Below are 25850 nucleotides of genomic sequence, written 5' to 3'. Positions count from 1 at the left end.
GGTTTTCTTTTCCAAACCTTTTCCGAGTCCTTGAATATGCTACATTTGAAATATGGTCTGAGATTGTGCTTGGCGATGTCACAGAAATTCTGAGTAAACCTTTTATTGCTATTTAGTATTTATAAGCATTTTTCACCATGTTGCCGAGGAGCTTGAGTGTTAATAGTTCCGTAGGCGCATTTTAGCGGCCTCGCGCAGCTACGGATATGTTTTGTCCCTCAGTTGTTCAACGACACCATCCGATATTTGGATATATCTTAAATCTTATATACATATATTTTAAATTGATGAATTTGTTTTTTTAAATTTTATTATATTTATCTTACTCGTTCGATTTCTTTCTCGTGGCCTACGGCGGTACTGCTCGAGTTAGTTAAGCCGAGGAAACGATCATTTTTGACGTCCCCGTTGCTTTTAATGTCGGGCTGCTCCATGTGTAGCGATGGCTATTGCGCAGGCGCTGAAAACGCCTACTCCTACAGCTGGGACATGTTGAGACTACGAGGGCAGCCTGACATATATGCAAATTTAGGTTACGATCGCACACTTGGCTACGATTACTAAACCTACGCAGTTACAATTATGGTATTATCAATATCGCCTCGGGTCTTTGCATTCTCCACTTTCTTCGCACAAGCTCTGTAAGGCTAATACACAGAGACCGTCTGTGACTACTCGCAGGTTTTTGCTTTGCATCGGACTGGAACATCTCAGACACATCCGTTCACCGCCTCTTGCGCCTGATGCCGTAAACGATAGAACGGAAACAGTGGCTGATGTTTAACGGTCAAGGGGGAGTCGGAATCAGCAAGTTGCCAAACAGCCTCGAACCGAGCTATCCATAATGATTGAATACCTTTCTTTTATTTAATCATATTTGTCGTACAGTATGTCACTGGCGTCGCTCAAATAAATAATGGGGCTAAAGGTAACATAGACAAAGTCTTGTAGCAACGGTTACAAAGGACCGCTGACAATTATGTTGTTGGAATGCCTTCACGCAACAAGATGTCACTAGCCAACGGATATGAGGAAAGAAAAGAACGAAAAGTAGAAAGGTTTAATGTGAAATATAGTCTATCAAGAATCTGGAGCAGAGAGCGTGTCTGTTCCGCTAGTTTAGCGTTTGCGTCAAAATAATAAGGCAGAATCATACGGAATACGTCCCGGCTGAAGTCCGTTGGCTTCTATAGACGTTCCCAATACGGCGCCTAAAACGCAGCATAATTTATAAATGGGCTGAGCTCAACGATTCAATGATTTTCTTAGAAATGCCGTATTGATGTGAAATTAATTGCTATAATCAAATAGTGTGGACAGATCTGAAGAATCTGAGGATTTCGTTTGAAGCCGACCACAAACGCATTTTGCTTCGCTGAACATCAGCATAAAACTGCCTGATGCAGTGTTTAGCACTCTCTGGGCCTAGAACTTTAGGCCTAAAGTCAATTAGGTCCAGCAGAAATGTCTGCGATCTAGGAGAAATTATCGGATTTTGTAAACAACCTCTCTTGGATCTTATGGGTCAAATACTAGTTCCGTATGTGGTAAGCAGATATATTTATATGAATGCTTTTCTGTCATACTTCGTCAAATTAATGCGACCTTAGGGTTTATAGGCTTGAGTAACGTTGATCTGAACTAATCTGAATGTTTTCAAATAGGCAAAGGACGAAATCTAAGGTGTCACCAGGCCGCGCAATACGATTAGGTTGAATGAGCAGTTTTGAAAACTAAAAGCACCTGTACTCTATTAATTGCACTTACTTTTGCTCAGTATTTATTCGGGTCGCTTGCATAGATCTGTGTAGAAGTATAACAGAGCGCATCCGCAGCGAACTTCACTTACGTGGTTCATACGCCGATGATGGCATTACATGACGAAAGGAAGAGAAGCTTCTTCCTTTTCTCATGGTGCCAAACGATGAGATTTACTGGTACTATCGAGAATAACAGTAAGCTGTGACTTCCCATAGTTGATTCCTATCGCTCCATTTATCAAGTGCGTTTTTCCGTTAACGGTTTGCTTATTTACTGTTTTTAAATGGTATTTCGAATAAAGATAAGAGTTATGGCTATATATTCTAACTGTGTTAAACTTGTATGGAACACAATTGTATTTGGGCCGACTTACATCTACCGAATGGTATGTCCACATACACAGTAACGAACTGTGTTTCTCATAGGGTTATGTATTATGTACATGGAACGGATTTGACAGAACTTATTTTCTAGCTTATTTTATAGATAGCCGCCTTTGAGGCCGGCTAACTTAAGTCGACCACTTGTGCTACCAGGAGAACTGCTTTTTGGCGATCGCAAATTGTATCGTTTGAAATTTTACGGCCTCAGACCGAAGCAATCCATCCCCTACTCCTAAGCCCGACCTGAGGCCTCCGGTCAATGCAACTTATTAATTAACAAATAGATCGGTTTAATAATACACTTGTTGTGTGCTGCAACTTAAACTCTTAACTATAACTGCAATTACATATTAAAGCATACTGATTTTTCGAACGAGCAGATTAAACTCTCGAAGAACGTCCAGGAGGTCAGCAAGATTTTAGGTCGCTAGTTAATTTCAACTTCCTTATTAGAAGTATTTTTGAGTGTTATATTGTTATTACTTAGATCGTGTTTGTAGACCGCTGAAAATACGACATGTGATTTCATACTGGCCTCACAGATAAGCTTCGTTTCCACTTATAAAAATCAGCTATTTGCGATCTTGTACTACCATTTTTTGCCCACGTTTTTCCAAGGGGACGTTTCCGGATCGTCATTATCGCCTTTACAATCAATTAAAAGTAAATACAACAGGCATACGTGTTATCTGGAACGCAGTGTCTTGCACCTATACGTTTAAGAGGTGGTTTCGATACCGCTTGTTTACTAGTCTCTGCCTATCTATCATATTTCTAGATATGAGAAGAAAAATGGACCAAGTGGCTTTGCGGACCGTTTTCGACTTTTTTACTAATGCTTATAACGATTTACAGGCAGGTTTTCTACTTTTATTTGACTTGTGCATTTGTACTGCCTTGTGCAGGATCAAGACATCGGAAGGTACAATTCATATTAAAGCACGTAATTTTAAATCAAGCTCGAAAACGTGTTCAATTAACATGTTGAGTATTAAATGTTCTTTTTTATACAGTAGTATAAAATATAACACACATTGTACACATGTTGTACACACACGTGCACAGCCATGGCAAACAATGTCTGGTCTGATTTCAAATAGTTTGCCAACGAAATGTATTCGCAGTTAAATTCGAATAGTTTCGTATTCTCTTGCAAAAGAAGTTGGCCTTCTAACTGAGCAAAGCGAAACAGCCACAGAAGATCAAAACCGGCTTGTCTAGTCAAAAAAAAAAAAATGATAAGGAAAACGGATACTATTAACACTACAAACGTGGTCGAAATGTCGATAATTAACGTAATTATTGTTTAACGTACGCGACCCAAGTGCTCGCACAGGCGAACTAAACACTAAAAGCAAGTCCGTTTGTCGCTGATTTAAAGACACACGTTTGACAAATGCGTGCGTATTTCCTGCTATTAGTTATAACTTTAATTCGAAGATAGGTCTGAAACAGCATTTTTCTGGTGTCGAAAGCACCCTCGATACAAACAGTGCACCGTTTCCTAAATGCAACCCATTCGAAGTTATCCGTGTTCGATTGCAGCTTCCCAAGTTGCGAGATTCATGATCCCGATGCAAGTGCTAGATACTGAGGTTTTCGTTAACGAATTTGGTAAAGATTTAACACAGCCAAGCTCATACGTTGTGCATGTGAAGAAAGTACGGTGACACCATTGCTGCTTTTGGCTGTCGTAGCTAAATCATAATCGATAAAGGATGAGCCCCTGTTAGGAGGAAAATAAGTTAAAATTGATCGTGTGAACGAACTTTGCAGAGCAATTATATTCGACGAACTTTCGGCCATGTTTTTATATATATATATATATGGTGCTAATACAGTGCTATGCTCCAGTGGCCATAATGAAAGTCGACGGTTCTCAAGCTGACTTCGGCTTCATATTCTACGCTTTTTCATTGAGCTTTTCCAACCTGGAACGTATTTGCGCTCATATTGCCCTAAACGTACGTGTAGAGAACACGTTTGTTTCGATTTTATTCACAGTTTTCGAAAGCTTTTAATCAAGCATCGGCACTCACCTAGTAAATCACACATAATGAACATGTCAGAAACTACTGACCATTATAGCCTTCGTGCCTCCTACTATTTATAGTTCGGTAGTTGCGTTCTTTGTGTTACAGAACTAGTCTTCGTCCAGCTCGTGAAAACCAAAGTCGATGTTATATCGTTTCCTGTCAAAGAGAAATTTTGCACCGAGTACGCCAAAATAGTCGGTGCAAAATTTGTTGCTATTTGATAGAACTAATAGCTATATGGCTATAACTTCTAAAAGGAGTTATATTAGAGCACTCCACAATATAAAGTGCTCTAAAATGGTCGGAGGCAAATTAAATTTCTAAGAAAACTTGTTCTTATGTAAAGAGCTCTTTGTGTAAAGAGCAACATCCTCATAGTGTTTAGCAGGTTGACAAAAGTGAATATATTACTTGCACTCTATTCCGCGTACAACAAAAGGACAACGGCCCTAGAAAAATTAAATTTCGAGGCCCCTAAGCGACTTGGAGCGCGGTGTGCTTGGCCTAAAATCGAAAAGTAACATTGCTTCACCGTTAGTATTCGTCAGTAAGTCACCTTAGATAACATATATTATCGAAGCAGTTTAACTAACTTATCTATTTAGCGTAACGATGATAAACGGGAACTATCAGAGCTGACTTTCAGTATGTGTGGCCCGAAACTGTCGAATCTCCGTTATTTTCCACGCTACCTGTCTCTGGTGCTGGTTTGCTTTGAAAAGCTTTGTCATATTTTTTGACTCCAAAACTGGTCAGGTTAACGATTTTACCCAGATTAGTATTCTTCCTTTATAGCTTCCTATAGGGCAAAGATTTTCTTGAAGTTAAATTTATTATAATTCGGACTAATTTTTCGAGAAAGCTATCATCATTACGAATAGAACTTGCGCTTAAGTTCTCTACCAGTGCATCCAAAACTCGTTGTGAGTTTGGAAGATTTGCTATAGAGCAAAGCAGTACATGTTTTCGTGAAATAACACTAGTCTATGTTTATTAGGGAATGTCGAATGCATGCAAAGTTTCCGAAGTTCTCTAAAAGTTTAACTTTTTATTGTTGTTATTTCAAGGTACTGGTTGTTTTTGACTCCTGGGCATGTTATACTATTTCATGCTATACTTATTACGTATTATGTTCTGAACCGGCCGAACGGTCCTCCTTAATTTAACAGATGCTCCTCTAAGAGCGTAAACTATTTATAGACTCTTATGCTGTAGCTGAAAAAAAGGCAGGTGAAGGTATAGAGCTTTTGAGGTCATTTGTACCTGCAGCGACAACTACTTTGTGCCCAACGATAACATATTCTCGGTGGCGGTGGACGACATGGCGGCCATCCTCGGCAAATAGAGATCTCCATTATTGATTACTGTCCCGGCATTCCTCAGGAACTCAGGTCCTTTGAAAAAAGACTAACGAAGAAAAACCTTCTATTAAACACTCCGACAATAAAGATTAAGTTACCATTTAAAATTTGTAGCGGAAATCCTGCGGCCAAATACAGAACGTTCTTTGAATGGAATCAAGGTGACGCTTCATGACCTCATGGATCCAATTGATGCTTCGCTATGTTCTGCATTCATCATTTAGTTCTTCTTAGTTTATTCATCCTGACGTTTATATACTTTCGCAAGTTCCTCTCTAGATCCTCAATTATTAAAGCCTACTGTTGCAGTGTACCGTTATTAGTTTAAGTTTTTTTTTTTTTTTATACAACTGGCCCGCGATCCTGCTTGTTAATCCTCGATACAGCATACATTATGTTATAATATTGTGTTCTTATGGGAGCTTGTGTTTGTTTCTTTTGCAAAGGGCGAACGCGGACTATACTCTTGTGAGGAGCTGCTGAAGTAGGAGAAATCAAAGACCAAAATGAAATACTTCATACCTTCATAATAAGTGCCAAATTACTGAATTGACTAGTTTATCACGATCTCACTGTAGGAGATTATCTTGATCCTTACAATACGAGCTGTGACGTGCCTGCAGGACAGCGGAATATCATCTCGATATTACGCTACGTGTCTTCAGCAGCGAGGACATGCGCAAGCTATTCGTGTTTCATTGGAGATTTTTAAATAATGAAGTACATTACAGTATTAAATACTGGAAAAGCATGCTCGGACTCTAACTTATTAGGACTTTTCCAGTCATGACTGCTGATTCACCCTGGAGTGTTGTTTAATGTTTCACAGCGTTTGGTGGCTTGACCCAGTTTCTTGTGGAGACCCACATCACCTTATGGATATGCTCATTAAGCATCCGTTTTCCTTATGACCAATCAACTGCATAAATTCAGCGAATTCAATAAGAAGTCAGTTCTCTTGATAATTCTTTACGAGCAATTATCGTATTTTTACAATCCAGGCGAATCAACATAACCTATATTTCACTTAATTTACTGTTGTGTTTTAACACTTAAATATTGCAACCAAACGGGAATTGTTTGGTTGGAGCTTTGGGTCCTTCTCTCTAGAAGAAAAACAGTTTAGCTTCCACATTCGTAGGCCATTTACGCATCGCAGTATTGGATGATCCTCTCGATAGACTTAATCGCTTTATGTTTAAAGACCTAATCGCGATCTCGTGTATAATACCTAAAATAGTAAGAAGTACGTAGATATACATAGCTGGCTATTTACTTTATTGTCTTTGTACATCGATGGCAATCTAGGCAACGCAGAATTTAATCTCCTTTCTGACAGGGCGACTTTATATTCGTTGTCCTCTTGAAGAGTTGAAGCGTTGAAGAGTCATAGCTGGTTGACAAGGCCGGCGTCCTTAGGGTCAGAATTAATGATCATGTGAGGTCTGCCAGATCTTCTAGCTGTAGATATAAGATATCATATCACCGATAGGCTGCACCTTTCGGACAAAAAAAAAGTTCCACGGTTAAACAAAAATTGTTGCTAGAAGTGCCATACGTTTGATCATTGATTTTATGTATTAATGATCAGAGTCTGACGAGACACAGTAGACTAAACAATAGTTTCATGTTTACCTTGCTTCGAGCTAAGGATGCCATGTTGTGGATCCAAGAAAAAAGCGTGAATGCTACCGTCTGAACCTGTACAGCCTGCAAAACATTGTGGTCAAATTCGGAAAGATCACGCAGCCGGCCAGAGAAGGACCCTACTATAGATTTTTAAAGAAAAACATCGTCTATATTGTCATTGTTTTTCCTTAATCTGCTTAAGAAATTAACTAACCCTACACGATTGCGCAAGTTTCCAAATGTAATGGAAAAAGTCTAAAAAAATTTTTTTTGAACACACGTTGTTTCTTTAATAGGTTTGGACCGTGTAAAAAAACAACTTTATACGCAATAGTATCACAATGGCATATGCCACATAACATCCTAAAAGTCCTAAAACAGGACGCATTAATGCAGTAGTTGCTACTATATCGTCTGTCTCTGGCTGGCCTTGCTTTGTGATTTATTTGTTATGGCACATCTCTCCTGAGATGTTACTTCGGGAAGGTTCACGAAGACGGTTAGCGTATGGAACGTTTAGCCGTGCATACCCATGATCCACGAAGTAGCGACGGCTTGATGCTGACACGGGTATTCTTAATTTATTCATACATTTTGTGTTGTTGCGTTCTACTCTAGAACTTCATTCCATATCGAAGTGCAGTGCAGACCATTTCGAAATGCCATTTGCCATATAAATTAACAATTAAGTTATTGATCTATATGTTGCGTTTCCTGTTGATGATGCTATATCTACGTTGAACTGCGCGAAGGCTTCTCTTAAGCCATAGGATTACAAGATCATAAATCGTGATTTTAACGTGATTTGTGTTCCTTGACAGACTTTTTGTTAAACCTCGCAAACAGTAAAAAGATATTGTCCTAAAACTGCTCGTCGGCAAGTCGCTTGATGGGAGGCTATTCTCATGCCTCATGTTCTTTCCATTATTCCTATAGTTCTTGCCACTTAATCGGTATGCTAAAGAATACCACCTTCAATGCCTTCCCATCTTTATCTACGGGCGCCAAAATTCACTCTGATTTCATATTTTTCAGGTTTTTTGATCCTATACGTTTATACGGTATCATTTCTTCGAATCAGGCCTAACGCGGGCTCGGATTTGCCTTGTCTGAACTTTCTCTTCTACTTGAAAAGTTGAAAAATGCACGTTTTATTTTTCCTAAATTTTCAATATCGTCACTCACAGCGTTCAATATTCGCTCATATTTGTGAGCAACGGGTCGGTGTTAGATAAAAAGTGAATCCGTAAACCGTCTTTCTAATGGAATCCGATCATATCCAGCAAATTTATGCCACTTTGAAAAGTGGATATTGCTAGTAATACTCGACGGTTAATTCGTAGGATCCTCCTTTACACTAAATTCTATATGGGTATTTGTCACAAATTTTGAGAAGCTTATCTAATTTACTTATATTTAACGGATCTGCAGTTAGCCAGATTTGTTAAATATAAATAAATGGGAAAGCCCAGACTTTCCTGCACCTGGAAGTCCCCATATGACAATAAGCTTTGTCATACGGTTTTTTTTTAACTGTATAGAAGCAGCAAGAGCATTTAATTCCTTAAAACCACGCCGGTACTAGCGAACTGGCATGGATATTGTTGGGCGATGATAATATAGCCTTGATCCGGGGATGATATACACAGTTCATATGCGTCCTATAGGTTTTCAGGTTTCGCTACACGTTTGTCGAGGCGTCCTTATAAACTAGAAAGCCTTGGAGATACGGGGTTCTAATCGACACTTTTTCGAATTAGGTTAGCGTTTGATTTAATTCTTTCGACGTCCTCCTCGTCGACGTTCAGAAATGGTGCGGTTAAGAGTTATCTTGCGGGAGCATTGCTTGTTCTGTCTGCGACAGGCTATAAGTATTTCGCCGACACGGGACGAAGCAAGGCGGAACACCCTTGTCCGAACAGGTTATTTTGCCCTTTCTCCTTTCGGGACGCTTCTTTAAAAGTGAATTATCTATATAAGTGGTTAGCGCTTAAGATAACGTGGCAACAGACGTCACTTCAATTTTGCCGGTGGCCACTTCACATAAATACTTCGTGCCCGCGACTCTTGTTGTTGCGTTTTCCAAATGCATTTTTCCCATTACTTTATTTTAGGAGACCTATTGAATGTTCCGAATCATCCTGTTGCTTTGTTCTATTATCCCATTAACTTCTCTGAACGACTCACCTACATCGCTTATCTACTTTGTTCCATTGCTGTCGTTTATTCCCGACAAAATGTCCTATAGCGTGTTGTCCCTTTGCCTACATCGATCACCTTGTTGTCCTATCATAGTAATGTGTTACTGTACTATCGTACACAGATCGCACAGAACGTTCGCGAGCTGTTTGTCGTTGGCTTGCACTAAGCAGTAGGGAAAAGCCACGTTATAAATGCAAAAAAGCCGGATCGGGTAATACTCTACCGGCACGACATAACCAGATACACCCGCTGGACACGGGCTATCAGCAACTACGAAGGAGCAGACGTCGAGCAGACGTTGTCAAATTTCGCTATATTATTTGGAGCTTCAAAACTGCTCCCATGACTTGAACAAATCACCTGCAGGGATATTGTACTCTCAGCTCCCCTACTACCCTCCGAACCGTCAGTGGCTACCTACCCGCTACTGCCCACATAGAACCTTCCCACGGATCAGAGGAACAGGATCGTGCCTACTGTGCAAAATCAGGGAATTAGGAAGAACATAGTTCACTTGCCAATCAAAGTCAACGCAACGACCTATATAATTTTATTGCAACGTTGTTATTCTGCTCATAAGATCCGACTGGTACTATCATTAGACAACACTTTGTTGCCTACATCAAATATGCTAAAGACCTAGCTTATACCTTACGCATCCACGATAAAAGCCAACTAAACTTGTCGTGGCATGGGGCGATCCTGGCACCGGCAAAAGCCTCGATTGTAAATAAGCCGCTGAAAGTTTAATCGGTAAAAATGAATTTTTTTACAGAAATCGCAGTGAATGGTGGTACAGTTACGCCCACTATGAAGCTATTATTATTGACGATTTTTACGAACAGCTCAGATATGACAAGCTCTTCTAAGGTCGCTCATCGTTACCTTTATAAAGTAGCAATAAAAGGTAGTCACTGCAATTTCGGATTTTTATTACCAGCAGCAGTCACCCAAAAGCTTGCTCCCACTTCAGAGGCTACAATTAGAATGCCTTAAAAAGGCGCATTGACATTTTAATTCATCCTGCAACCGACGATAACGATGACACTACTATAAGCTCATATGAACGTTTTTTTATGAACTAATGAAATAAAACAATTTTTTAATATCGGATATTGATATTCTTAAATATATAAAATTGAATAAAAACGATAACTGATTGCGTGTATACTCGAGTATTATACGGTGTGTGTAAGAAACATAACAAATGATCATTCGGGGAATTAGAAAATTTATCATCTTGATAATCAAGATCAAGCTAAGAAGACCATGAACGACCATTCCTGAATGTAGCTTCCCTCATTGTACATATACGGGGGACGAGAGTAGCAAAAGTTAATTATTGAACTCCAATTAAACTTCAATAAATTATTAAGTCCACCTAAATTGCCGTATCACCCTTAGGCTTAGCCAACTCATGTGGATTAGAACTTTCAGAAGGTAATGTTGTAAAACAACGCTTATATTGTTCAAATTCTTCAAATTTACATACATAAAATTTGGTAACCAATCTTCTAATGTTGGTTCAGGCCATCCTGGCAAAAACGTATAATGCATACGCACTACCCGAGTTCTCCATACTTATTAATCAATCCTTGAATCACTCCTTTTAATTCATATTTGATTTGATACCACTAATTTATATATCATTTGGTATTACATTCGTTTAAAAAATCCTTATTAAAATGTGTTGTTATTTTAACAATGTTTATATATTGATTGCGACGAGTTTTCCTCGTTCGTTGGAAAACTTTCGACGCAACGCTCGTTCGATGGCGGCGAAGTTGTGTTTGCCACAAAACACCATGTATGGGTAGTATGGGAGCAGGACGTTTATCATCGAAACATAAGCTTTTGCGCAGTGAATAAAAAAAAGCTTAAAATTGACGCTGTTAGGCCACGTCCGCCACATGGTAGTCTCTATGCAGCTTCGGAAATATTTGAAACAGGTTTCAATGTAAAGTATAAATGAAATTAACAGCGTACGAAGATCCACAAATATTACGCAAGAATCCCTAAGTGGTTATTTTGATATAAAAATGAATGGAAGGCCACACGAGAAGCCACAAACCATTAGCGAGAGTCCATATCGTAACCATGCTCCATATAATTTGAAATATTCGCTTTTGAATTTTTTCCTGTACATCGGCCTACAATCAGGCCAAATGTCTTCAACTAGATTTTGGTGTGTGGCGTATTTGGGTGAACTTGAACAAGTCTAGACAAGATAAAATTGTTCTATCCCCGGTTCTTGCAGTAGAGTTAAATTTAGGCTAAGGAGGCTTTTTCAAACTGTGTGGGCTATCGAAGCCCCAAATGAAGTCGACTGAAGCAATCGTACAATGAATAAGTACAACCGTAACAGTCGTCTGTACAGGTGAAAAATTTACTCATACATTTGTCTTCGTCTATAAAGACGTCTTTGAAATGAGTGACGTCAACTTGAGTTCTATCTATCGCGAACACCCTTAACATAACTACAAGTTCTTAGTTACCTATAAGGTCACTGCTAGTACTATTTTACTCTATTAAATTGAATCGAACGAAACTTATACAGATACAGTTTTCGCACGTATTTTTCTCTTTTATACAATCGTCTAATTCACTTTTTCGTTAACTCGGTTAAATAGCATTTCAATGCTATTTATTCAGGATATATGTGCGAGTTCCATATCCGAAGTCAGAATGTGACCTGCCGAAGTAGCAGTGGGGTCAAGCGGACTACCTACACGGCCTTAAAAAATCAATATCGGCCATTTTTGTCACGAAAACAACGCCTAACCTATCTAGTATATGCATCGATAAAAAGAATAAATAAACGAGGAATTATGAGTGGGACGTTAGTCGATAAAGTGCCGACGCAACATTATATCTACAACACGCTCGAACGGTTACCTTTATATGTTCTAGTCGCGTTTGTGAATTATGCCTTAGTGCTGGACATCTTATATGCTGTTTCTGCGTATTTAGAATTAAACTGAACTATAATATTTTGTTTGACAGTTGTATTAGTTAGTTAGTTGGCACCTTGCACGTTTACAGATTCATAAAAGCTATAACAATATATTATATTCACTATTTGCTTACATACACCTTAATTATAAATAAAGCTTATTCGGTTTTATGTAATGAGCTCAATGTGATATGTTAACTAATGGTTAAAAAGAATTTATGCACGCCTAAGTAGACGAAGGATATATCCACAAACACACTCACCTGGTCCGTGTCTCTGGAAAAAGTACGGTAAGTGTAAGCCAGTTGGTAGAGTCCATCAACCGTGTTTTTCGGAGGGCAGGATATAGTCAACGTGGGATAGTAGTGAGTGGCACTCTTTCTTAGCATCGTATCAGACAGCTCAAGTTAAGCGATCATGAGACCTGAAAAAATTGTGAGTTTCGACACCCGTAAAAGTAATCTTAGCGAGTTTCATATGACCGTTTAATCGGTAAGCAGCTGGCGAACACACAGCAAGGCCTCGGCAATACCGCCACTGCTACGCAAGATCAAAACCTTTACATATTAGGTGTCCACGTGACTGCCACTATTCCACCGCTGCGGTTATTGGAAGATGGCACTTTCACGGACTTAAACCTTTAATAGGAGCTATTTGGCTAATGCTACCGATGTCAAAGTAGCACACAACCCATCGATATTCAAGTTAACGGTCGTTTATTTAAGCACTATGGACTCGAAGAAAAATCGGCTCAATGTTAAAACGTTTAACTTTATGGACACAGAATAATCAGTTCTATGCCGAAATGAGAACGTGTCTTCCATAGGATGGCTGTGTGCACATAAACCAGGCATGCGCTAATCCGTACACATGAGAGCGTCGCCTTCACGGGGCGTAACTGATCTGGGTCTGTTGAGCTGACGTAAATAAACTTAAATGATCGTTGATATTTTTACAGGTTACGATCTTTCTCTGAATGTGGAATTCGCACATTATCACGCATGATTAAGATGTCTATGGCATACGACGCTATGCTACTTTGTCTACCAAACAATTGGAAAGGCTTTTTCAGTTGAAAATTGACTATCATGCATGCTAATGCTTACAGGTAGTCTAATTCGCTAGACAACCATTATATGTGTGTATTACTAAGCGGCCCAAAGCGCAGCTTTCGCGCGAGAAAACTTCAAACAGAGAATTTTGCAATGGGACGAAATCCTTTCACTGATTTTACGATAAATACGAATTCGCTAACTTATTGTATATTATATTGTAATTTTATATTTTATCGGGTTGTTAGCAGAATTCATTATGGTTAGTTATTTCATATAATGTAATAGATTATATTCATAGTGCAAGAGAAACGCAGGCCTCAATCAAAATACGAGCACTAATAACTTACGTAAATAAATACTGACTATAGTTATCACTATAATTCTCAATGGGCCAAATTTGTTGGAAGAGGATGCCGTAGCTACACCTTTGCCGTACAGCTATGCGCTTATGCATATGTTGAAATTTTGCATCCTCGGACACCTATATCGTATCCGATTTTAATAGGAACTAGATCCGGCAAAGTTTCTATAGTTTTCAGCTCTCCTGGTGCAATACTCGCACATGAACTTTAAGGCGTCGTCAAGTGAAGATGGAAACACAAATTACTAAGCTTAGGGATATAAATAGATAAACTACTAATTTACTCTAAGAGAAAAAACAAGCAAGTTAGCCATCAGCAGCGATCGTACATAATAGGGGAAAAGGGTTGAGAGCGGACCTGCATCAAGGGGATGAAGACGGCTATCATCTGTGATGATGATCATTAGTACTGAAATGATACTTTGGTACTGAGAAAAACTCGACCGTTTGTTCGTGGATGAAATAATTAGCTTCGTTACGGTTATATTGAATCTAACGATCACCCGTTAAATCTATTCTACTGGACTTTTTTCCACTATTCGGTTTCAATTACAAAGGAAACATAAAACGCATAGAGCTGTCGCATCCTTCGTTAGCAGCGTCATCCTGAAGCACTATTCCCGTTTCTTGTAGATTCGTCCATCTCACACCTGCTAACGCTTTTCGTATACGCTTCTCTTGTGCTCTATTGCTAAGACACAATAAATCGCTTCGTATGAAATGCTTTTTTCGATTTTTTTCTTTATATTTCTTTTTATTTTTACCTGCTACACATTTTTTGCTAACGTTTTTTCTTTCTCTTTTTTTTTTTGTATTTTATTTTTTCTTATATTTTTGTAGCATTTTTTCGTTTCTCTCCGAAAAAAACATACTGGCTTGTCAAAAATATTTTTCTCTAATAAACTAAGTAGCTTTAAAGCCAAGTACCGCAAATAATATGAGCCGCGCTGGGTCGGCGTTGATGCCATTTAGAAGCTGACATTCGGCAATAGTAGACGTGCTAAAATGTTCTTTTATTCAAGAAAAGCGCTTTTTACCCAGACTTGAAAATAGGGCGCCTTTATGATGAGTCAACTTCCTGGAAGCCTTTGCTCTGTTTTGTAATTTTATTACGATAAAACCACAAACATTGGCCAAGCTTATAAAATGTTTGTGGTTAAGACGCGTTGTCGAACGAACGACTCAAAATGATTCTCTAGCTCTTATTCTGGAAATTTTGATGTCAAACATATGCCTCGCACAGGTCGGCGACCTGGTATGACCATAAGAAACCATGTAATTATGGTACAAGACGATAAACTTGTGGTGAAAGTTGAGCAAAACCTATATGTACACCAAAAAACAGAAAGCTGGGTTGAAAAAAGAGATTTGGGTGCCATACGAAGTGACGCAAAAGAATTGACTCGGCCGTATTTCCATCCGCGATACTTTACGCAAACACAACGAAATCGAGCTGTGTCTAGGGCGGTTGATCGCGGACGATGGGGAGTGTGACACATCAATAATGTGCCACGATAATAATATACAAATGCTGAGAAATAATGTACGCTTCATAACATGTGACTAACGCTGAGGAACATGATGCTAAGTGCTTGGTGGGATTGGAAAGAAATTGATTGGCTCAGACCTCTACTGTCAACAACCACCAAGGTTACAACAAGCCATTGAAAAAAATCGACCGAACGTCTTCTGCCAAGGTGACCATACACAGCTTTTACTATCCTGCCATTTAACACCATCCAGGGAATAGTTCAAGATAGTCAGGACCAGTATTTCCATGAGGAGACGGCTAAAAGCTTTTGCTTGCTGTACGGTACTTAACTAATGTTTCTGAAAAATAGCGATGACGAAACGGTCAGGCGGTGCGTCGGTATAAAAAGGGTCCATGTAGACATTACCTAGAATGGAGAAAAGTTACTTCTAGATATAAAAAAAAAAACATCCATACATGAGGGTCGATTCTTCTGCTTCGTACTTGAACTGGTTGTTACGCGTGAACTGCGTTTTTAAGGCAACTCAATGAGTGCTGTCTTTCCAACCAACTTTCAGGACACCCACGTCGTGGATCCACCTGAGACGCTTTGTTGTACTATCGAATAAATAGGATCGACCCAGGAAAGGTCTTTTGAGTTTTGCGTAAATCTGTAACTGTTCGATACCACTACCCATACTAACGGCCAACAGCAAGTAAGCTTACTGTACATTTTCGAAGATCGCTACGATCTGATCTCTGTCTGGGACCGGTGATGAGAATCATTATTGCAGAACACCTTCCGCAAGAATTTATGGCAACTGTATGTCTGTAAAATAAATAATCTATCGTAATCGAGTTCACCTCTCTGTGTACGTCTCAGATTATAGGAATACTTCGTCTGCAAGATTTTGACAAAACACTATTTCGTACCTACTCGATCTGGTTCCTAAGCCCGTTTCAGCATTACATTGGTAATTCCTGTATTGCTTTTGATATTCTACCTACAAAAGTGCACCATTGCAACTAAGCTCTCAATAAAAACGAGCGGTCGCTATTTGTAAACCACATGTGCCCATGTGAGATAGGAGGCTCATAGGCTTGACGTTAATGAATGAAGGCTTATCTCCAAAGTACACGAGTACATTGACAGATCCTGATACGAATGCCTATAGTGCACATTTATTCTGCCGCATAGCCTCTCAATGCCTTCACATATAAAGGCAACGTTATAGTTATATATAATCTAAATACATTACTAAATATTGCTATTAAAATATAATATCATATATATGCGACATAGTGGTATCTTTTGTATCACTTTAAAAACCTGCTATTTTATATGGACGATCGTTTTTTTTATACGATACCTTTTTACCAATGGTTCATCGATTGCTTACTTGATCATAAACAAGTGAATTATCACAAATTTTCCATTTTGGTACGTTCGAGTGTCTCAAATTCGACAAGAAGAATTGAACGTTTTGAAGAATAGTATCAAAGACATCCATGTTTTTACAAACATTTAGCATAAATCTAACTAATCGATTAAGGTATGTTGAGTGATCTACTTAATAAAACAAAGCAATCCACTAAATATAGAATGCTTGCGAGTATCAACCTCTTAAGAGGTCGAAGGTTGTCTAAGCGTCGATAAATCTGCCGAGGAAACGTCCAATTTAGGCGTATTTGCATTTTATTTATTTATTTAAATTGTTAACGAAATAGGGCAAATCACGTAATAAAAGTATTCCTGTTTTTGTTTTCTTGTATAATTTATACATCTTGATAGATATGTTGTGCTATTATTTGGTTTAAACACTTCCGCTGAACAAATAACAAGCGGTGCCGGAACCAACAAAGTGTGGTTTTTCTATGAACATCTTCCAAACCATTATATATCGCATCTGAGCTCACCGTGTAGTTGATTGTTGTGACCGCCAAACCTGTTGTAACAGATTTACCTAGAATCTATACCTAGAAGCACTTGACAGTTCGGAACATGGAATCGCAGGCTTATGACAAATTTTAAAAAACGCATACGAACCAGGGCAGTCCTTGCTCTTGTTTGTTTTTTTTTTTATGATCTTGGCTTCCTTGCCTTCGCGCATCTAGGCTTATCAAAACACCCTGGCAATGTTCTTCACCTAGTATATTTATCTTAAAAATTATTTATTTTGAAAAAATAAACTTCGACAAAGTTTTGTGACTATGTACCGTAAAGCCCAGAAGACGAAAACCCAGAGAAGGTTCCAAATGGTTTCAATTAATTGGAATATTGTCTTTCAAATCACTTTTTTCCGCTAGAGCTATACAAAGGCTTAGCTTGGCATCTGCTCTTATACTCAAGTAATATATAAGATACCGTGGTACGAGCAAGCCATTCTCAATTAACTCGAATTGAAAAGTGCATACATTTCAAGAATTCACGAATGTTATAAATGATCAAATAAATTCGATATCGAAAACATTTTTACGCAGTAGCCATCCGAAAAAAGATGTGGGAACCATAATGTGAGTAGCTTTTGTGCAGTGTAGTTAACCAGCATCGAAGGCGAACTGCAGTCAGGATTTTAGGGTGAAGGAATAATGTAATATTTGTCGGCTACCGATCATAGGAATCTACGGTTAACCATTTTAAAGTGCAGGTTTCAGCACCAGGCAACAGGGCTTTTCAGTGTTTATTTTTATACATTCTGTCGAATTCCTAGGACGCATCTAGGCTTTAGTATTAGCCTTGTGTGACGGTATAATAATGATACACACAAATAGAGGGGTCGAAAAAATAAGGTTCTGTTCTCAAAAAAAACGCACCATAAAAAGGATGAGTCGCCAATGTAAGAGTCGTTACCAATTAAAACCCATGCATTCACCTTCTACGTTACAAAGCCATTTTTTGTCACTAGCCCAAAAATCAAGATAAAAGTCTTTTAGCCCACCCGTAGCCTTTTTCGGAGTTGAGAGATTTCCGAATCACATTTCAACCTTGCTACAAAGACTGTAACGTGGCAATTTATCTAAATTTTCTTTAACAGACACCACCAGGCGACCGGAAAGCCATATGAGAAGCTTTTTTTCTTAGCTATTGCTCGCGAATAGATTTTCTTTACGATAGTTTGGCCGACACTTGCAAGTCCTATGATATACATACCTGTCGTAAGGGTGTCGTAAAGCGACGGGTATGCTATCGTGATTTTCTGAATGTTTAACTCTGTCTGTCGAGACGCGAGCGTGCAATTATGCTATCCTTAAATTTGGTAGAAGAAATTTACACATTTGTTTACTTGTTTGATGAGTTTATAAACCCACTGTACATTGCTACTCGCGCTTGCACTACAGAGCATACAGGAAATATTGATATATATATAATATAGGAAAAAATCAACTATTCCTGGTAAATCAACATTCGCAAGTACTATAATTCAGCGTTAACATATTACGATCTGATATTTTTCCTCTTCTGATCTAGCCCCACGTAGTCCGTATCTATTCGGTAAGAATAAATGTAGTGTTATATGTTTTGACTTCTAGATCGCTATGTTGCAATGAGAAAGCTGTTTTCAACACGCCCATTTTTGCGCAAGATATATTTACTGCGTATACCTTTTGTCATGAAATCCGGTTAGGGTTGCATGGGCAATCATAGATGCGCAGATTTCGAAAGTTTGATCCCCTAAAATGATCAACAATTACGATAGCATTGCCTTTTTGTTTTCGAATATATCAGTAAAAATTTTCGAAGACGAACTCCTACGGGTCCGCTGTGGCTCGTTATGCCTTCAGAAAAACTACTGCGTATACATTCAAGCACCCAGTTACCTTTTGAAACGTTGTCTTCACAATGGGTCACTCTAGTGGACTACCAACCAATTTGTATCTGACTGCCGGTTTCGTAGACTTGCAGACCTATTCTGTCTGCTGATATCAAAAGCTTTAGACCAGTAGGAGGCAAAATTTCACACTGCTATATTGAGAGACTCCGGGGTGCCGCTTAAACTGCCGCAGATGTCAGCTCTTGCAGACAATCAATCAGAGTTGTTGTCAAGTGTAAATTTGGAGCCAGGAACCACCAAGCTGTTAAAAAGCGTGCCACTGTACCAGCATTTTAGTATTTCCTTATCTGACATTAAGAACATTATGCCATACTGCACGATACGATATCTGCAGGTTGGCCTCAGGAAATCGGTCACGTTTGCGTTGATAGATTGAGAGCTTGGAAAACATCACAACGTGGGTTACAGTTAACCGTTTACATTTGTCAAAAAATCAAAGCGTTTGTATTTACGAAAATCAAATGCAGGGATATGTAATTTGTGTGTGTGACTTGATGTGAATGTGTTGGGCAAGCGTCGTGAAATAGTTACATTCACAGAAATAACAACCCATACATTAATAATTTCATATGGAAACGATGCGTTCCACCTCATAATTAAAAAGTATCTAGTGTTCGCCTATTAGAACCGATATTAATGGTCCGCTAACGACAAACAACAGAGCCTATAAAACGAACGCTTGGGCTTTCGTACACGGATCTAGCTAATTAGGTATCCGTCGTAATAAACAATACCGATCGTCTTCGAGCTTCACGTTGTAGCAAAACCGCACGCTGTAATTAGAAGTTAAACTTATGCTTTTATTTCAATAAGACGAACTTACCATACAAAGAAACTGTACATTAGGTCAATGTTTAAGTTTCTGTAAACCTTTGGGTGGCGATACTGTGACAGAACCCTTTAGAGGCAAGTAGCGCTGTTTTAAGGCTTGAGCGTCCCGAAAGATTCGAACGTAAAGGCACTCATGCCGCTTATGGAAATTGGCTGGAAGCGTTTGCATCTTCCCTACTATCCATTAAAACTTCAAAATTGGCTAAATGAACACGTTTAAATAATGGCATCTTTAGCCATGGATACACCACACATCAGTTGTCTACAAGCGTTTGAAGATTAGAAAAATGTTGTGTTCAATGGGTCCTCGATGGATTGGTTCAAAAAAAGAGGAAGATCGTGCCAGCCAATACTGGTTTATAATCAAGAGAAGAAATTATAATTAAGGTACACCGATTTAATTTTAATTGTTTCAAGTTTTACGGTATCGCAGTTGAGCATTGCTTCAGGCAGCTGGCCTGTTCCAGCACAAAACGAGATGCAGTTTCCTCATCGCCACCTCACATATCCTTCAGTTTAGCAAACAAACGCGTCATCACTGCATAATTGCAAGGAGGCGACATTGATTCGACTTTCGAAAAATTTATTTCTAAGAAATAGGCATAAGTCGGCTTAAGTCGGAGCGCATATAATGAAGAAGCGGATCCTGAGCATCGAAATGACCGTAACTCTTCTCAGTGGTTATCGCTGTGCAGTCAGAGTTCCAGTTGTGAAACAAATACCTGCGCCGTTCTAAAAAAGCGTGCCTGCTAATAGTGTCCGATTTGCTAGACGAAAACAAACAAAAACAGGCACTTCAAGGGTCAGCCTACGGTTCGATAACACATCAGCTAACGCTACCAATCTAACTACCAAATTTCTAGAGAAGAAACATTCGACCGCGTTCTATAAGTCAGCTTTGAAGGAATTATACATGCCAATCTGGACATCCGCCAAAAGGATCGATACAAGGATTTGACGCGGAAAGTATTTCCAGAGTAAAAAGTTTTAGTGAACACCGCGCCAGCAATGCTGGAAGGACACACATATGGAGGTTGGATGGCGACAAGACCGAGCACGTGCACCTTACGGTTTCTATAGTGGTAATCAATAAGATTCCAGAGTCGTAGGCTTTGAGGCATATTATGCCAAGGGTCGTCTAGGAAAATAACATATAATTACTTATCAACGCGTAATTCGAAAGCACTTTACCTAGAAACTTGTTGAACTTGAAGGCTCGCTAAGAGCCATTTTAACATTCCACAATAATCCACTGCTTATGTTGTTAGATATTTATTCAATTGCAATTCAATATGCAAGTATCTTGCACGTAAAAAAACTATAAGGAGAAACATCTGTACGTCAGGTTTAGGTTATATAAGAACGTCAAGCCCGTCCAGTGGATTTAAATACTGAAATCTTTAGACAAGAAATTAACATGTAATAGTGGTTCAACGCAGCCTTGATTAAAGGTATGAAGCTAGCTTATGACCCATGAAAATGAATTTACCTATTAATTGACAGTTGATTTTTGAGTTTGACATTAGCGCAAATAATTAGCTCGCCCGACAAAAAAAAATCAACCGGATAAGTACAGACAACACAATTGAGGTGTTCCAGATGGGTAACCGCTTCGTCACAAATTTTTCATATTTTATGCACAGAAATTCTATGACAGCATCACCTACTAATGTCACACACGGGAGAGATAATCTGCCCGAGAGATTGTTCAATACCTGATCATTTTGAGTATTCACGTACATAAGTTGTAATTCGGGAAGTCGAAAGAGGAATGTCCTGAAACTTATTCTCAGTGTTTGTCTGGATAGATCAGTTCATCATTGACATAGGTTAGTTCAGGGACTGGCGACCTTAGTGTGAACTGAGAATATACAGGGTACTCTACTCTCCTTAAGGTGATGTCCTCAGTAATTTTTTTAGCAAAAACATATACCTTCTACTGCAAGTGAAGTGAACTATCATCATAGTAACAGTCGGAAGTTCGGGGATCCTGACGCTAAGAAAAGTGTATTCAGTGAAGCGTTTTATTGAAACAACCGATCATGCATCCAAGCAGTAGAAAAACATCTTACACAGTTCAGCTAAAAAAACGCGTCCATGATACCAAGGTAGGTTGTAAAGGAATGCCAGGAAACCGGTTTGTGACAAGCCGTGTAAAGGAACTACTCGGACCGTTCGAGCAGAAGAAAACATCGATATTTTTTTCTGAGATAGTACGAAGAAGATATCGACCACCTCGAATCAACATTATGCACAAAAATGGTCGCTTCGTGTACAAAACGACACTTGGACCTTCACTATCATCTGTATAAAGTGCAGCTCACTATGCGAACGCTTCCGCCAGAACACATAAACCCCATAAAAGAACTGGCCTGGACGGGTGACTGCTTTCGGTGTAGACGGACATGTTGTGATTAATTGTCTCTTTTGAAAAGTAAAGCCTATTCAAGCAATAACAAACGGCGAATGTCCAGGTAGTAGCAATCGCTCAATATGTAACCGCAAGTTCTGGCGGAGCTGTACTGCTCTAGTTCCAGCAAAATCTGAAAGGCTATCTAACCAAGATTTTCGACACGAATATATAATTTATGCTAGCTGAAACTGGCTTTTAAGTGTAATCAAGTTCACTGAGGATATTGAAACGTTTTGTACATCTTGAGGAAAGTACGCTAAAGACGATAAGGGGCCGTAGGTTAGGGGATTACGTTTGGCAAATAAGGACACAAGAAACAACTACCAAACATTCGACTCATTAAGTAACGAATATAGCTTTGAGCGAGTAGAGAGCCAGTAATAACACTGTAATCGTATAGTTTTGTGAGTGCATACATTTGCCTTTTTTTAGATGTCCTCTATTTTTATTTCAACTACAGGAAAATTTGACATGTAACCGAAGCTAGCCTAAAGAGTGGTAATCTGTCTGGTAATAAAGATTGACGTGTGACGAACGAGATCAAGCTCGCAGACTTGAACCAGTAAAAGAACATCGAAGAGTGGCCCAAATCAAAATAAGGAGCCGTGCAAAAAATAGGCAGGCTTCTAGCTATGGAAATACCTAATTTTTGGCATCTATCATAGAACGGAACCTTTAGGAAAGTATGATATGTTTGCATTCATTTGAAGTAAGCTAATTATCATTCGTGTGTTTCAGCTCAGTGGAAAGACTTCTACTGAAGTGGATAATTAAAAATTAAGATAATCATTCTGTGTGGCAGAACGCAATAGCGCGATGCTTATCAGAACAACTTTTAGTTCGATACTCATATACAATTAAATAGTTACCAGTTGGAAAAATCAAGTTTGCGTTAAGCTTAGGTAGGGTCAAGACTGAGGCGTGAAGTCACGTTAAAGCAACAAATAGACGGCCGAATACCGAAAACCTGTATAGAATCTGGTTAATTTATTTATGCAATTATTATATGGTTTGACGCGGTGAGCTACTCGTATAACTGCAGTTGACAATGGAAGCTGACAGCTTGTCCTATTTGACCTAATTTTTTGGAAAAAATAGAACACAATGCAACATCATTTTGTGTATAATATTTTCGTTCGCCTAGTAAAAAATACCTTAAATTTTCACAGATAATAAACGCAATGGGGTAGTGTATCAGTTATGCTCTTGGTGTTTTTCCGTAGTAGGAACTATTGTTTAATTCTGCATTTCAAATTGGTCACCGAAAAGAGTCTAGGCAATGCTGTCGGTTGTATTTTCACGATTTATAGAATTGCAGGGAGAATCTACGTTGCTTGAACTCCTCCAGCGAGAACACAGTTCTTAGTAAAGCATTGACAGTAAAGTCGTAATGATCTTATTTACAACAAAGATTCGCGTTACCATCAAACGTTTAGGTGTAAGTCATTTGCAAACTATAAGCCTGTCGAGCAGAGGTCATACATACACAATTACGTATAGTGTTTCCTACTTTGATAGGTCGCCTTCCGTTTAGTAAATAATATTAAATAAATATTAGGTAAAAGTGCCATTCACGTAGCTGGTGAGCTGATGCTCTGAAGTGCCTCTGCGGAAAACCCGTGCTTTTAAGATGTCGGAGAAAATCTTGTCTATTGTATGCACATCTATAACGATGGCTTTTAAATGCGGCCTAAACAACCGTTTTTAAATATATAGATTTATACCAAAACCTTAGAGACTTCATAGTTTAGCTCCCATAAACCAAATGATAGTGTTTTTAGGGATAAATGTTTTTTTTTTACAGGTTGCCTAAAGCTTGACCTCTAAAGCACATGTGAGCGCGTCATTGCGGTGACCTAAAACAGTATAAAAAAAAAATAGATCCTAGTATAGTTCGGCGTACTAGGCTCTATTTAATTGAGTACGGCTCGTACTTAATTGAGTATCCGTATTTCTAAAATAGTTTTATGGTTTCAGAGGATTCCTTATCCTAAGTGTGTGATTCTTGTGAACACTACCTTTGAGATTATAGCTAATTAGAAGAATCCCATCTGTCCGTATGCTGGACTAACTATCGCTGCAGGAAAGTGACCTTTCCCATGATTCCCTGCCGTTTTACCATTTATACATTAATTCAGGACATAATATATATGAAAAAAAACGGCATTATTACGTCTGGACGACTGCAGTTTACACAGCACGTACGACTATTACTATGAAGCCCCCTCTTCCAATAATCGCAATGCGAAACACTGTTATGTTATATACGCTGTTTTTTTCTAAGTTAATGTTTGCATGCTTCTCCAAAGCCACTTTTCTCTTCTTTAATTTGCCTGGATCTTTTCTCTAAGCGTAGAATTAAACCATTCTATGTCAAACATGGCAGCAAGGTAATAAAGCTTCGTTTATTTTACGTGGTTCACACGAACCATGTAAATTATATCCATTTTTCAAATAGTAGAGATTCGTTATCGCTATTGTGAATAGACAGCGTCATCATTATGTTTTATCGTTCACCTAATTTGATACTGTTCAACATCTCTAAGTTTCAATTGAAGTACTAGTTTATTAATAACAAAATTGTTTGTGTTTGGAGGAGATTTGACATGGAGAACCTGTCGGAGCGAGTATCGACTCCTTTGATTGCATGATCATAGCGACGCGCAATACCGAACAGTAAAGTCTATAGGGCTAAGAGAATTGGCGCCACAGCTCAAATGGATTACATCGTATCACTAACGTCAACATAGGCTTTCCCAACTCCAATATTGGATTTTGTTTAGAATCAAGCATGAAGCTTCCTCACATTGTCTCGGCACATATGTTCAAGTTAGTCAGTTTTACTTTACACTAGAATTTATGGAAGTTGGTGTTACCTATAAAAGCGCACACCAGATTATAGTAAGCCATGCGATTCAAGGCCTTCTTGTCAGTCTAATTTCCTGCAAACTTTTATCGTATGCTCCTTAAACGCCAGCACACGCTGAATCAGGCCGTCGATAGTTTTTCTGGTATAAATAACGATCGGAACTTTTCCCTGGTCGCTAGACACGGGCAGAAAACGCAGAAAATAGAACGCTATAAAACAGAAAATAATGTCAATAAGGAATGCTACAATATCTGTTATATGTTTTTGTCTTAGGTGTTCAGAATCGAACAAAGAAAAGCTTCTACAAATAGAAAACATCATCTCCGTCAAAAACCGAGTCAATGATTGTGAGGTATTAGCGTCGGAACAGGTACCAAAACAGGCATACGAATTAGACCAATGATTTTAGTTTGTTAATACATATATAAAAATAAGTGACCGCTTTTAAGCTGTTACTTTTGAAACGGTTCAGTAATCGGAACGTAATTTATTGACGGTTCCTTTGACTTACGCCATCCTTTGCTAGGAAATTAAGGCCATATATTAAGGCACTATAAAGATTCCAATGCCGCCTAGTTTGACAGTTATGACCGACGATAGAGAAAGAAAGAGAGAGCTCGTGACCAATACGATGCACCCATCATTCGTTTATCGTCTATACCTTAGTCCTCCATGATTAGGCATGCGTTGTT

At 38.7% G+C, this 25850-nt stretch overlaps 1 protein-coding gene and 1 long non-coding RNA gene across 2 annotated transcripts in view; one reads left to right on the top strand and one right to left on the bottom strand.

The window, feature by feature from the left end:
• The window catches only part of LOC111262083 (uncharacterized), a 192274-nt gene that overhangs the window by 136200 nt on the left and 30224 nt on the right, over positions 1 to 25850 (top strand). The window lies entirely within an intron of this gene.
• LOC147753242 (uncharacterized) lies at positions 6814 to 12844 on the bottom strand. The gene is made up of 3 exons (XR_015311812.1): positions 12589 to 12844; positions 7177 to 7251; positions 6814 to 7040 (listed from the first exon to the last, which is right to left on the bottom strand). It is a non-coding gene; the product is annotated as an uncharacterized LOC147753242 (long non-coding RNA).

Source organism: Varroa jacobsoni, unplaced genomic scaffold (genome assembly GCF_002532875.2).
Source record: "Varroa jacobsoni isolate VJ856 unplaced genomic scaffold, vjacob_1.0 scaffold_626, whole genome shotgun sequence".
Taxonomy (NCBI): domain Eukaryota; kingdom Metazoa; phylum Arthropoda; class Arachnida; order Mesostigmata; family Varroidae; genus Varroa; species Varroa jacobsoni.
The sequence above is the reverse complement of the archived record's forward strand: the minus strand, read 5'-3'. Positions and strand labels throughout refer to the sequence as shown.